This window comes from Salmo trutta, chromosome 12, assembly GCF_901001165.1.
Source record: "Salmo trutta chromosome 12, fSalTru1.1, whole genome shotgun sequence".
NCBI lineage: Eukaryota > Metazoa > Chordata > Actinopteri > Salmoniformes > Salmonidae > Salmo > Salmo trutta.
In genome coordinates, this window is record NC_042968.1 from 92,301,592 (window position 1) to 92,315,338 (window position 13,747).

Sequence of the window (13,747 nt, forward strand, 5' to 3'; positions counted from 1 at the left end):
TCTCTACTACTCTATACCACATCTCTACTACTGATCTTATAACCACACATCTCACTACTATACTACTGATCTATACCACATCTCTACTGACTATAAACACATCTCTACTGATCTATAACACATCTCTACTACTGATCTATAACACATCTCTACTACTGATCTATACACATCTCTACTGATCTATAACACATCTCTACTACTGATCTATACCACATCTCTACTACTGATTTATAGCACATCTCTACTGATCTATAACACATCTCTACTGACGATAACACATCTCTACTGATCTATAACACATCTCTACTGATCTATAACACATCTCTACTACTGATCTACCACATCTCTACTGATCTATAACACATCTCTACTGATCTATAACACCTCTACTACTGATCTATAACTCACTCTACTGATCTATACCACATCTCTATACTGATCAATAACACATCTCTACTACTGATCTATACCACATCTCTACTGATCTATAACACATCTCTACTACTGATCTATAGCACATCTCTACTGATCTATAGCACATCTCTACTGATCTATACCACATCTCTACTGATCTATACCACATCTCTACTGATCTATACATCTCTACTGATCTATACACATCTCTACTGATCTATACCACATCTCTACCTATCTATACCACATCTCTACTACGATCTATAACCATCTCTACTACTGATCTATAACACTTCTCTACTGATCTATAACACATCTCTACTGATCTATAACACATCTCTACTACTGATCTATAACACATCTCTACTGATCTATACCACATCTCTACTACTGATCTATAACACATCTCTACTACTACTGATCTATAACACATCTCTACTGATCTATACCATCTCTACTGATCTATACCACATCTCTACTACTGATCTATACCACATCTCTACTGATCTATAACACATCTCTACTGATCTATATCACATCTCTACTACTGATCTATACTACATCTCTACTGATCTATACCACACTCTACTGATCTATACACACTCTACTACTGATCTATACTACATCTCTACTGATCTATAACACATCTCTACTACTGATCTATACCACATCTCTACTGATCTATAAACATCTCTACTACTGATCTATACCACACATCTACTGGCTCTACTGGAGGATGGCTTTCACTTCAGCAGTAATACATTTATGAACTTCTTTGAGGAAAAGATCATGATCATTAGAAAGCAAAATTACGGACTCCTCTTTAAATCTGGGTATTCTGCCAAAGCTCCATTGTCCTGAGTCTGCACAACTCTGCCAGGACCTTGGCTCAAGGGAGCTACTAAAGTGTTTTAGTACTATATCTCTTGACACAATGATGAAAATAATCATGGCCTCCAAACCCTCAAGCTGCATACTGGACCCTATTCCAACTAAACTACTGAAAGAGCTGCTTCCTGTGCTTGGCCCTCCTATGTTGAACATAATAAACGGCTCTCTATCCACCGGATGTGTACCAAGCTCACTAAAAGTGGCAGTAATAAAGCCTCTCTTGAAAAAGCCGAATCTTGACCCAGAAATTATAAAAAACTATCGGCCTATATCGAATCTTCCATTCCTCTCAAATAAATTTGAAAAAGCTGTTGCACAGCAACTCACTGCCTTCCTGAAGACAAACAATGTATACGAAACGCTTCAGTCTGGTTTTAGACCCCATCATAGCACTGAGACTGCACTTGTGAAGGTGGTAAATGACCTTTTAATGACGTCAGACCGAGGCTCTGCATCTGTCCTCGTGCTCCTAGATCTTAGTGCCGCTTTTGATACCATCGATCACCACATTCTTTTGGAGAGATTGGAAACCCAAATTGGTCTACATGGACAAGTTCTGGCCTGGTTTAGATCTTATCTGTCGGAAAGATATCAGTTTGTCTCTGTGAATGGTTTGTCCTCTGACAAATCAATTGACATTTCGGTGTTCCTCAAGGTTCCGTTTTAGGACCACTATTGTTTTCACTATATATTTTACCTCTTGGGGATGTCATTCGAAACATAATGTTAAATTTCACTGCTATGCGGACGACACACAGCTGTACATTTCAATGAAACATGGTGAAGCTCCAAAATTGCCCTCGCTAGAAGCCTGTGTTTCAGACATAAGGAAGTGGATGGCTGCAAACTTTCTACTTTTAAACTCGGACAAAACAGAGATGCTTGTTCTAGGTCCCAAGAAACAAAGAGATCTTCTGTTCAATCTGACAATTAATCTGGATGGTTGTACAGTCGTCTCAAATAAAACTGTGAAGGACCTCGGCGTTACTCTGGACCCTGATCTCTCTTTTGAAGAACTATCAAGACTGTTTCAAGGACAGCTTTTTTCCATCTACGTAACATTGCAAAAATCAGAAACTTTCTGTCCAAAAATGACGCAGAAAAATTAATCCATGCTTTTGTTACTTCTAGGCTGGACTACTGCAATGCTCTACTTTCCGGCTACCCGGATAAAGCACTAAACAAACTTCAGTTAGTGCTAAATACGTCTGCTAGAATCCTGACTAGAACCAAAAAATTTGATCATATTACTCCAGTGCTAGCCTCCCTACACTGGCTTCCTGTTAAGGCAAGGGCTGATTTCAAGGTTTTACTGCTAACCTACAAAGCATTACATGGGCTTGCTCCTACCTATCTTTCCGATTTGGTCCTGCCGTACATACCTATACGTACGCTACGGTCACAAGACGCAGGCCTCCTAATTGTCCCTAGAATTTCAAAGCAAACGGCTGGAGGTAGGGCTTTCTCCTATAGAGCTCCATTTTTATGGAATAGTCTGCCTACCCATGTGAGAGACGCAGACTCAGTCTCAACCTTTAAGTCTTTACTGAAGACTTATCTCTTCAGTAGGTCCTATGATTAAGTGTAGTCTGGCCCAGGAGTGTGAAGGTGAATGGAAAGGCTGGAGCAACGAACCGCCCTTGCTGTCTCTGCCTTTCCGTTCACCTCTTTCCACTGGGATTCTCTGCCTCTAACCCTATTACAGGGGCTGAGTCACTGACTTACTGGTGTTCTTCCATGCCGTCCATGGGAGGGGTGCGTCACTTGAGTGGGTTGAGTCACTGACGTGGTCTTCCTGTCTGGGTTGGCGCCCCCCCTTGGGTTATGCCATGGCAGAGATTTTTGTGGGCTATACTTGGCCTTGTCTTCGGACGGTAAGTTGGTGGTTGTAGACATCCCTCTAGTGGTGTGGGGGCTGTGCTTTGGCAAAGTGGGTGGGGTTATATCCTTCCTGTTTGGCCCTGTCCGGGGGTATCATCGGATGGGGCCACAGTCTCTTCTGATCCCTCCTGTCTCAGCCTCCAGTATTTATGCTGCAGTAGTTTATGTGCCGGGGGCTAGGGTCAGTCTGTTTCATCTGGAGTATTCTCTTGTCTTATCCGGTGTCCTGTGTGAATTTAAATATGCTCTCTCTAATTCTCTCTTTCTCTCTTTCTTTCTTTCTTTCTCGGAGGACCTGAGCCCTAGGACCATGCCTCAGGACTACCTGGCATGGTGACTCCTTGCTGTCCCCAGTCCACCTGGCCATGCTGCTGCTCCAGTTTCAACTGTTCTGCCTGCGGCTACGGAACCCTGACCTGTTCACCGGACGTGCTTGTTGCACCCTCGACAACTACTATGATTATTATTATTTGACCATGCTGGTCATTTATGAACATTTTAACATCTTGACCATGTTCTGTTATAATATCCACCCGGCACAGCCAGAAGAGGACTGGCCACCCCTCATAGCCTGGTTCCTCTCTAGGTTTCTTCCTAGGTTTTTGGCCTTTCTAGGGAGTTTTTCCTAGGGAGTTTTTCCTAGCCACCGTGCCTCTTTCACATGCATTGCTTGCTGTTTGGGGTTTTAGGCTGGGTTTCTGTACAGCACTTTGAGATTTCAGCTGATATACGAAGGGCTATATAAATACATTTGATTTGATTTGATTTGATACTGATCTATAACACATCTCTACTACTGATCTATAACACATCTCTACTGATCAATAACACATCTCTACTACTGATCTATAATACGTCTCTACTACTGATCTATACCACATCTCTACTGATCTATACCACATCTCTACTGATCTATACCACATCTCTACTACTGATCTATACACATCTCTACTACTGATCTATAACACATCTCTACTACTGATCTATAACACATCTCTACTGATCTATACCACATCTCTACTGATCTATACCACATCTCTACTACTGATCTATACCACATCTCTACTGATCTATAACACATCTCTACTGATCTATATCACATCTCTACTACTGATCTATACTACATCTCTCTGATCTATACCACATCTCTACTGATCTATATCACATCTCTACTACTGATCTGTACTACATCTCTACTGATCTATAACACATCTCTACTACTGATCTATACCACATCTCTACTAATCTATACCACATCTCTACTACTGATCTATACCACATCTCTACTGATCTATACCACATCTCTACTACTGATCTATAACACATCTCTACTACTGATCTATACCACATCTCTACTGATCTATACCACATCTCTACTACTGATCTATACCACTCTCTACTGATCTATACCACATCTCTACTACTGATCTATACCACATCTCTACTACTGATCTATACACATCTCTCTACTACTGATCTATACTACATCTCTACTACTGATCTATAACATCTCTACTATGATCTATACCACATCTCTACTGATCTATAACACATCTCTACTGATCTATAATACGTCTCTACTACTGATCTATACCACATCTCTACTGATCTATACCACATCTCTACTGATCATACCACATCTCTACTACTGCTTGGATTGAATCCCAGCCGATATCTCTATGTAGCCTTGGTTTTGTGTGTTATACTTTAATTCTGAAAATAAATGAGCCACTACTATAACTTTACCACCCTTTAAAGACTTATTCTGAATAACTTTATTATTCCCAGAAGGAACCTGCGTTTGTCAGAGTGAAAATTCTAAGACCCCACAGATATTCCGAAAGAGAGAGAGAGGAATCTAATAATTAACGATCAAAAGTTAAGTTTACATCTATTTAAAGAGTCGGTCGAATTGTTTCTATATGATTCCTTGCCAATGGGGATTGATCAACTCAGGCATACATGTCATGGATGCTTACCACCTTACACAAAACGTTGAATGACTCAATCATTTGGCAGAGTGAAACTGCGGTAAAAAAAACCTATTCTTGTGCAACAAAAAGGATTCCTACGACGGAAAGTAATGTGCGACCACAAAAACAACACACCTGTAAGGTAGTAAACGCTGAACAGCTGCAGTTTGCCGCTCTGACGCCCGCAGCCGTCACGTTGTCGTTGGTGCAGAGCCTTGCGTCGGCGCGTCCGTAAAACGCAGACTGGATAGAGATGGTGGAGTGGCGTGGACAGTAGAGACGCAAATGCTGCCCGTCGCACGCAGCACAGAGTGACTGGTTATGATCCGGGACAGGTATTCTGTTGAGAGAAATCAATTCCTCAATCAACAATCAATTCAATTGATCACGGTTTACTGATCAACCAAGACACTATATATTCAACAATATGGGTGATGACGATGACGAAGAATAATTATGATGTAATTGTCTTATTCAAAAGTAAATATAATCAAAAGTCCTACATTAAAAAAAAAAATCTTCATTATTACCACCACACCTATCATTATTACATCACCACACCTATCATTATTACATCACCACACCTATCATTATTACATCACCACACCTATCATTATACCACCACACCTATCATTATTACCACCACACCTATCATTATTACATCACCACCCTATCATTATTACATCACCACACCTATCATTATTACATCACCACACCTATCATTATTACATCACCACACCTATCATTATTACATCACCACACCTATCATTATTCATCACCACACCTATCATTATTACATCACCACACCTATCATTATTACATCACCACACCTATCATTATTACATCACCACACCTATCATTATTACATCACCACACCTATCATTATTACCACCACACCTATCATTATTACATCACCACACCTATCATTATTACATCACCACACCTATCATTATTACATCACCACACCTATCATTATTACATCACCACACCTATCATTATTACATCACCACACCTATCATTATTACATGACCACACCTATCATTATTACCATCACCACACCTATCATTATTACCACCACACCTATCATTATTACCACCACCACCACACCTATCATTATTACATCACCACACCTATCATTATTACATCACCACACCTATCATTATTACATCACCACACCTATCATTATTACATCACCACACCTATCATTATTACATCACCACACCTATCATTATTACATCACCACACCTATCATTATTACCACCACACCTATCATTATTACCACCACACCTATCATTATTACATCACCACACCTATCATTATTACCATCACCACACCTATCATTATTACATCACCACACCTATCATTATTACATCACCACACCTATTATTATTACCATCACCACACCTATCATTATTACATCACCACACCTATCATTATTACATCACCACACCTATCATTATTACATCACCACACCTATCATTATTACATCACCACACCTATCATTATTACATCACCACACCTATCATTATTACCATCACCAAACCTATCATTATTACATCACCACACCTATCATTATTACATCACCACACCTATCATTATTACATCACCACACCTATCATTATTACATCACCACACCTATCATTATTACCATCACCACACCTATCATTATTACATCACCACACCTATCATTATTACATCACCACACCTATCATTATTACATCACCACACCTATCATTATTACCACCACACCTATCATTATTACATCACCACACCTATCATTATTACATCACCACACCTATCATTATTACATCACCACACCTATCATTATTACATCACCACACCTATCATTATTACATCACCACACCTATCATTATTACATCACCACACCTATCATTATTACCACCACACCTATCATTATTACATCACCACACCTATCATTATTACCACACACACCTATCATTATTACATCACCACACCTATCATTATTACATCACCACATCTGTCATTATTACCACCACACCTATCATTATTACCATCACCCTATCATTATTACATCACCACACCTATCATTATTACCACCACACACCTATCATTATTACATCACCACACCTATCATTATCCACCACACCTATTATTATTACATCACCACACCTATCATTATTACATCACCACACCTGTCATTAACCACCCACCTATCATTATTACCACCACACCACTATCATTATTACATCACACCACACCTATCATTATTACATCACCACACCTATCATTATTACATCACCACACCTGTCATTATTACCACCACACCTATCATTATTACCACCACACCTATCATTATTACACACACCACACCTATCATTATTACATCACCACACCTATCATTATTACATCACCACACCTATCATTATTACAACCACACACCTATCATTATTACATCACCACACCTATCATATTACATCACCACACCTATCATTATTACATCACCCACCTATCATATTACCACCCACCTATCATTATTACATCACCACACCTATCATTATTACCACCAAACCTATCATTATTACATCACCACACCTATCATATTACCATCACCAAACCTATCATTTTACTCACCACACCTATCATTATACATCACCACACCTATCATTATTACCACCACACCTATCATTATTACATCACCACACCTATCATTATTACCATCACCAACCTATCATTATTACCACCACCCACCTATCATTATTACCATCACCACACCTTCATCTATTACCACCACACCTATCATTATTACCATCACCACACCTATCATTATTACCACCACCACCACACCTATCATTATTACATCACCACACCTATCATTATTACATCACCACACCTATCATTATTACATCACCACACCTATCATTATTACCACCACACCTATCATTATTACATCACCACACCTATCATTATTACATCACCACACCTATCATTATTACATCACCACACCTATCATTATTACCATCACCACACCTATCATTATTACCACCACACCTATCATTATTACCATCACCACACCTATCATTATTACATCACCACACCTATCATTATTACATCACCACACCTATCATTATTACATCACCACACCTATCATTATTACATCACCACACCTATCATTATTACATCACCACACCTATCATTATTACATCACCACACCTATCATTATTACATCACCACACCTATCATTATTACATCACCACACCTATCATTATTACATCACCACACACCTATCATTATTACATCACCACACCTATCATTATTACCACCACACCTATCATTATTACATCACCACACCTATTATTATTACATCACCACACCTATCATTATTACATCACATCACCACCCTATCATTATTACATCACCACACCTATCATTATTACATCACCACACCTATCATTATTACATCACCACACCTATCATTATTACATCACCACACCTATCATTATTACATGACCACACCTATCATTATTACCATCACCACACCTATCATTATTACCATCACCACACCTATCATTATTACCATCACCACACCTATCATTATTACCATCACCACACCTATCATTATTACATCACCACACCTATTATTTACATCACCACACCTATCATTATTACATCACCACACCTATCATTATTACATCACCACACCTATCATTATTACATCACCACACCTATCATTATTACATCACCACACATTATTACATCACCACACCTATCATTATTACATCACCACATCACCACACCTATCATTTACATCACCACACCTATCATTATTACATCACCACACCTATCATTATTTAATTATTCCATCACCACACCTATCATTATTACATCACCACACCTATCATTATTACATCAACCCACACCTATCATTATTACATCACCACCATCCTATCATTATACATCACACAACCTATCATACCTCAAACCTATATTATTACATCACCACACCTGATCCTTATTACCACCACACCTATCATTATTACCATCACCACACCTCTCATTATTACACCACACCCTATCATTATTACATCACCACACCTATCATTATTACACCACACCTATCATATTACATCACCACACCTAATCCTTCATCATCATCATCATCCCACAACTTGAGAAATTAGCCAGTCCGTCCATTGCCAGAGCCAGGAGCTCCAGAGCAGCAGCGAGAGGTTTAGAGCAGGTTAATCCCGGACCCAGAGCATCTCAGCCCGCCGTGCGAACCCGACCAGCTCATGGCTCCTCGCCTTACTCGCTCCGTGAGATCATGTTCTGGGGGCTCGCCTCTCTCCTCAACTCTCCACGCTTCGGACAGGAAAGGCAGATTTATCCGGAAACATTGTTTGGAATGCTACACGATCACGCCACATAGCCTTCAACTACACCTGCGCCAAGTTATGACTTTAACTCCATACAGACATTCGGAAATAAAAAGAGAAATAAAATCTATGTAGTTTATATCAAATTACAGCAGTAACATGCACAGTTAAGGCGCGTTGATGTTCCCGAAACAAAAAAAAACGTTTTCCTCTTTTTCAGCGTAGTCCCTTTAACAAAATAATAAATCACCCCAGTGCCTTCACCCAAACGGCCGGAAAAGAAGGAAAAGCATTAGAATTAAAGAAACGGTATCCTTCCTGTAGGATACTGATCAGTAGTCCGGTTGACACCTGATCCAGAATATCTTCCATGTGTAATCACGTGGGTCGCGTCAGCCAGGCTGTATAGTCCATAGAATTGACGTCACCGGACCGGGAATTCCCGAATGATTTTGTCTCAACCCGGAGTTTATTTAACTAGGTATGTCAGTTAAGAACTAATTATTATTTACAATGACCGCCTACCGGGGAACAGTGGGGTAACTGCCTCGTTCAGGGGCAGAATGACAGATTTTTACCTTGTCAGTTCGGGGATTCGACCTTGCAACCTTTCATTTACTAGTCCAACACTCTAACCACTAGGCTTCCTGCTCCCCCTCCACTCTAACCACTAGGCTACCTGCCCCCCCTCCACTCTAACCACTAGGCTACCTGCCGCCCCTCCACTCTAACCACTAGGTTACCTGCCACCCCTCCACTCTAACCACTAGGCTACCTGCCTCCCCTCCACTCTAACCACTAGGCTACCTGCCGCCCCCTCCACTCTAACCGCTAGGTTACCTGCCTCCCCTCCACTCTAACCACTAGGCTACCTGCCTCCCCTCCACTCTAACCACTAGGCTACCTGCCGTCCCTCCACTCTAACCACTAGGCTACCTGCCCGTCCTCCACTCTAACCACTAGGCTAGCCTGCCGCCCTCCACTCTAACCACTAGGCTACCTGCCGCCCCTCCACTCTAACCACTAGCTTCCTGCCCCCCTCCACTCTAACCACTAGCTACCTGCCGCCCCTCCACTCTAACCACTAGCTACCTGCCCCCTCCACTACTAACCACTTAGCACCTGCCGTCCCTCCACTCTAACACTAGGACTACCTGCCGCCCCTCCACTCTAACCATAGCTACCTGCCGCCCCTCCACTCTAACCGCTAGGTTACCTGCCACCCCTCACATCTAACCACTAGGCTACCTGCCTCCCCTCCCTCTAACCACTAGACTACCTGCCTCCCCTCCACTCTCGAACCACTAACTACCTGCCTCCCCTCCACTCTAACCACTAGGCTAATACCTGCCGTCCCTCCACTCTAACCCTAGGGCCTAACCTGCCGTCCCTCCACTCTAACCACTAGGCTACCTGCCGTCCCTCCACTCTAACCACTAGGCTACCTGCCGACCCTCCCCTCTAACCACTAGGCTACCTGCCTCCTCTACACTCTAACCCACAGGCTACCTGCCCCCCCCCCCTCCAACCCCTAGGCCAACCTGCCCCCCCCCTCTAACCACTAGGCTACCTGCCCCCCCCCCCTAACCACTAGGCTAACCTGCCCCCCCCTCTACCACTAGGCTACCTGCCACCCCCCCTCTAACCCCTAGGCTACCTGCCCCCCCCTCTAACCACTAGGCTACCTGCCCCCCCCCCCCTCTAACCACTAGGCTACCTGCCTCCTCTACACTCTAACCACTAGGCTACCTGCCTCCTCTACCCTCTAACCACTAGACTACCTGCCTCCTCTACACTCTAACCCTTAGGCTACCTGCCTCCTCAACACTCTAACCACTAGACTACCTGCCGCCCCTCCACTCTAACCACTAGCCTACCTGCCCCCCCTCCACTCTAACCACTAGGCTACCTGCCGTCCCTCCACTCTAACCACTAGGCTACCTGCCCCCCCTCCACTCTAACCACTAGGCTACCTGCCCCCCCTCCACTCTAACCACTAGACTACCTGCCGCCCCTCCACTCTAACCACTAGGCTACCTGCCCCCCCTCCACTCTAACCACTAGGCTACCTGCCGCCACTCCACTCTAACCACTAGGCTACCTGCCGCCTCTACAGTCTAACCACTAGGCTACCTGTCGCCTCTACACTCTAACCACTAGGCTACCTGCCGCCCCTCCACTCTAACCACTAGGCTACCTGCCGTCCCTCCACTCTAACCACTAGGCTACCTGCCACCCCTCCACTCTAACCACTAGGCTACCTGCCGTCCCTCCACCCTAACCACTAGGCTACCTGCCGCCCCTCCACTCTAACCACTAGGCTACCTGCCGTCCCTACACTCTAACCACTAGGCTACCTGCCGCCCCTCCACTCCAACCACTAGGCTACCTGCCGCCCCTCCACTCTAACCACTAGGCTACCTGCCGCCCCCCCCACTCTAACCACTAGGCTACCTGCCGTCCCCTCCACTCTAACCACTAGGCTACCTGCCGCCCCTCCACTCTAACCACTAGGCTACCTGCCGTCCCTCCACTCTAACCACTAGGCTACCTGCCGCCCCTCCACTCTAACCACTAGGCTACCTGCCGCCCCTCCACTCTAACCACTAGGCTACCTGCCGCCCTCCTCCACTCTAACCACTAGGCTACCTGCCGTCCCTCCACTCTAACCACTAGGCTACCTGCCGCACCTCCACTCTAACCACTAGGCTACATGCCGCCCCTCCACTCTAACCACTAGGCTACCTGCCGCCCCTCCACTCTAACCACTAGGCTACCTGCCCTCCCCTACACTCTAACCACTAGGCTACCTGCCGCCCCTCCACTCTAACCACTAGGCTACCTGCCGCCCCTCCACTCTAACCACTAGGCTAACTGCCGCCCCTCCACTCTAACCACTAGGCTACCTGCCGCACCTCCACTCTAACCACTAGGCTACATGCCGCCTCTCCACTCTAACCACTAGGCTACCTGCCGCCCCTCCACTCTAACCACTAGGCTACCTGCCGCCCCTCCACTCTAACCACTAGGCTACCTGCCGCCCCTCCACTCTAAACACTAGGCTACCTGCCGTCCCTCCACTCTAACCACTAGGCTACCTGCCGCACCTCCACTCTAACCACTAGGCTACATGCCGCCCCTCCACTCTAACCACTAGGCTACCTGCCGCCCCTCCACTCTAACCACTAGGCTACCTGCCTCCCCTACACTCCTAACCACTAGGCTACCTGCCGCCCCTCCACTCTAACCACTAGGCTACCTGCCGCCCCTCCACTCTAACCACTAGGCTACCTGCCGCACCTCCACTCTAACCACTAGGCTACATGCCGCCCCTCCACTCTAACCACTAGGCTACCTGCCGCCCCACCACTCTAACCACTAGTCTACCTGCCGTCCCTCCACTCTAACCACTAGGCTACCTGCCGCCCCTCCACTCTAACCACTAGGCTACCTGCCGTCCCTCCACTCTAACCACTAGGCTACCTGCCGCCCCTCCACTCTAACCACTAGGCTACCTGCCCCCCCTCCACTCTAACCACTAGGCTACCTGCCGCCCCTCCACTCTAACCACTAGGCTACCTGCCCCCCCTCCACTCTAACCACTAGGCTACCTGCCGTCCCTCCACTCTAACCACTAGGCTACCTGCCGCGCCTCCACTCTAACCACTAGGCTACCTGCCGTCCCTCCACTCTAACCACTAGGCTACCTGCCGCCCCTCCACTCTAACCACTAGGCTACCTGCCGCCCCTCCACTCTAACCACTAGGCTACCTGCCGCCCTCCACTCTAACCACTAGGCTACCTGCCGTCCCTCCACTCTAACCACTAGGCTACCTGCCGCACCTCCACTCTAACCACTAGGCTACATGCTGCCCCTCCACTCTAACCACTAGGCTACCTGCCGCACCTCCACTCTAACCACTAGGCTACATGCTGCCCCTCCACTCTAACCACTAGGCTACCTGCCGCCCCTCCACTCTAACCACTAGGCTACCTGCCTCCCCTACACTCTAACCACTAGGCTACCTGCCGCCCCTCCACTCTAACCACTAGGCTACCTGCCGTCCCTCCACTCTACCCACTAGGCTACCCTGCCGCCCCTCCACTCTAACCACTAGGCTACCTGCCGCCCCTCCACTCTAACCACTAGGCTACCTGCCGCCCTCCACTCTAACCACTAGGCTACCTGCCGTCCCTCCACTCTAACCACTAGGCTACCTGCCGCACCTCCAC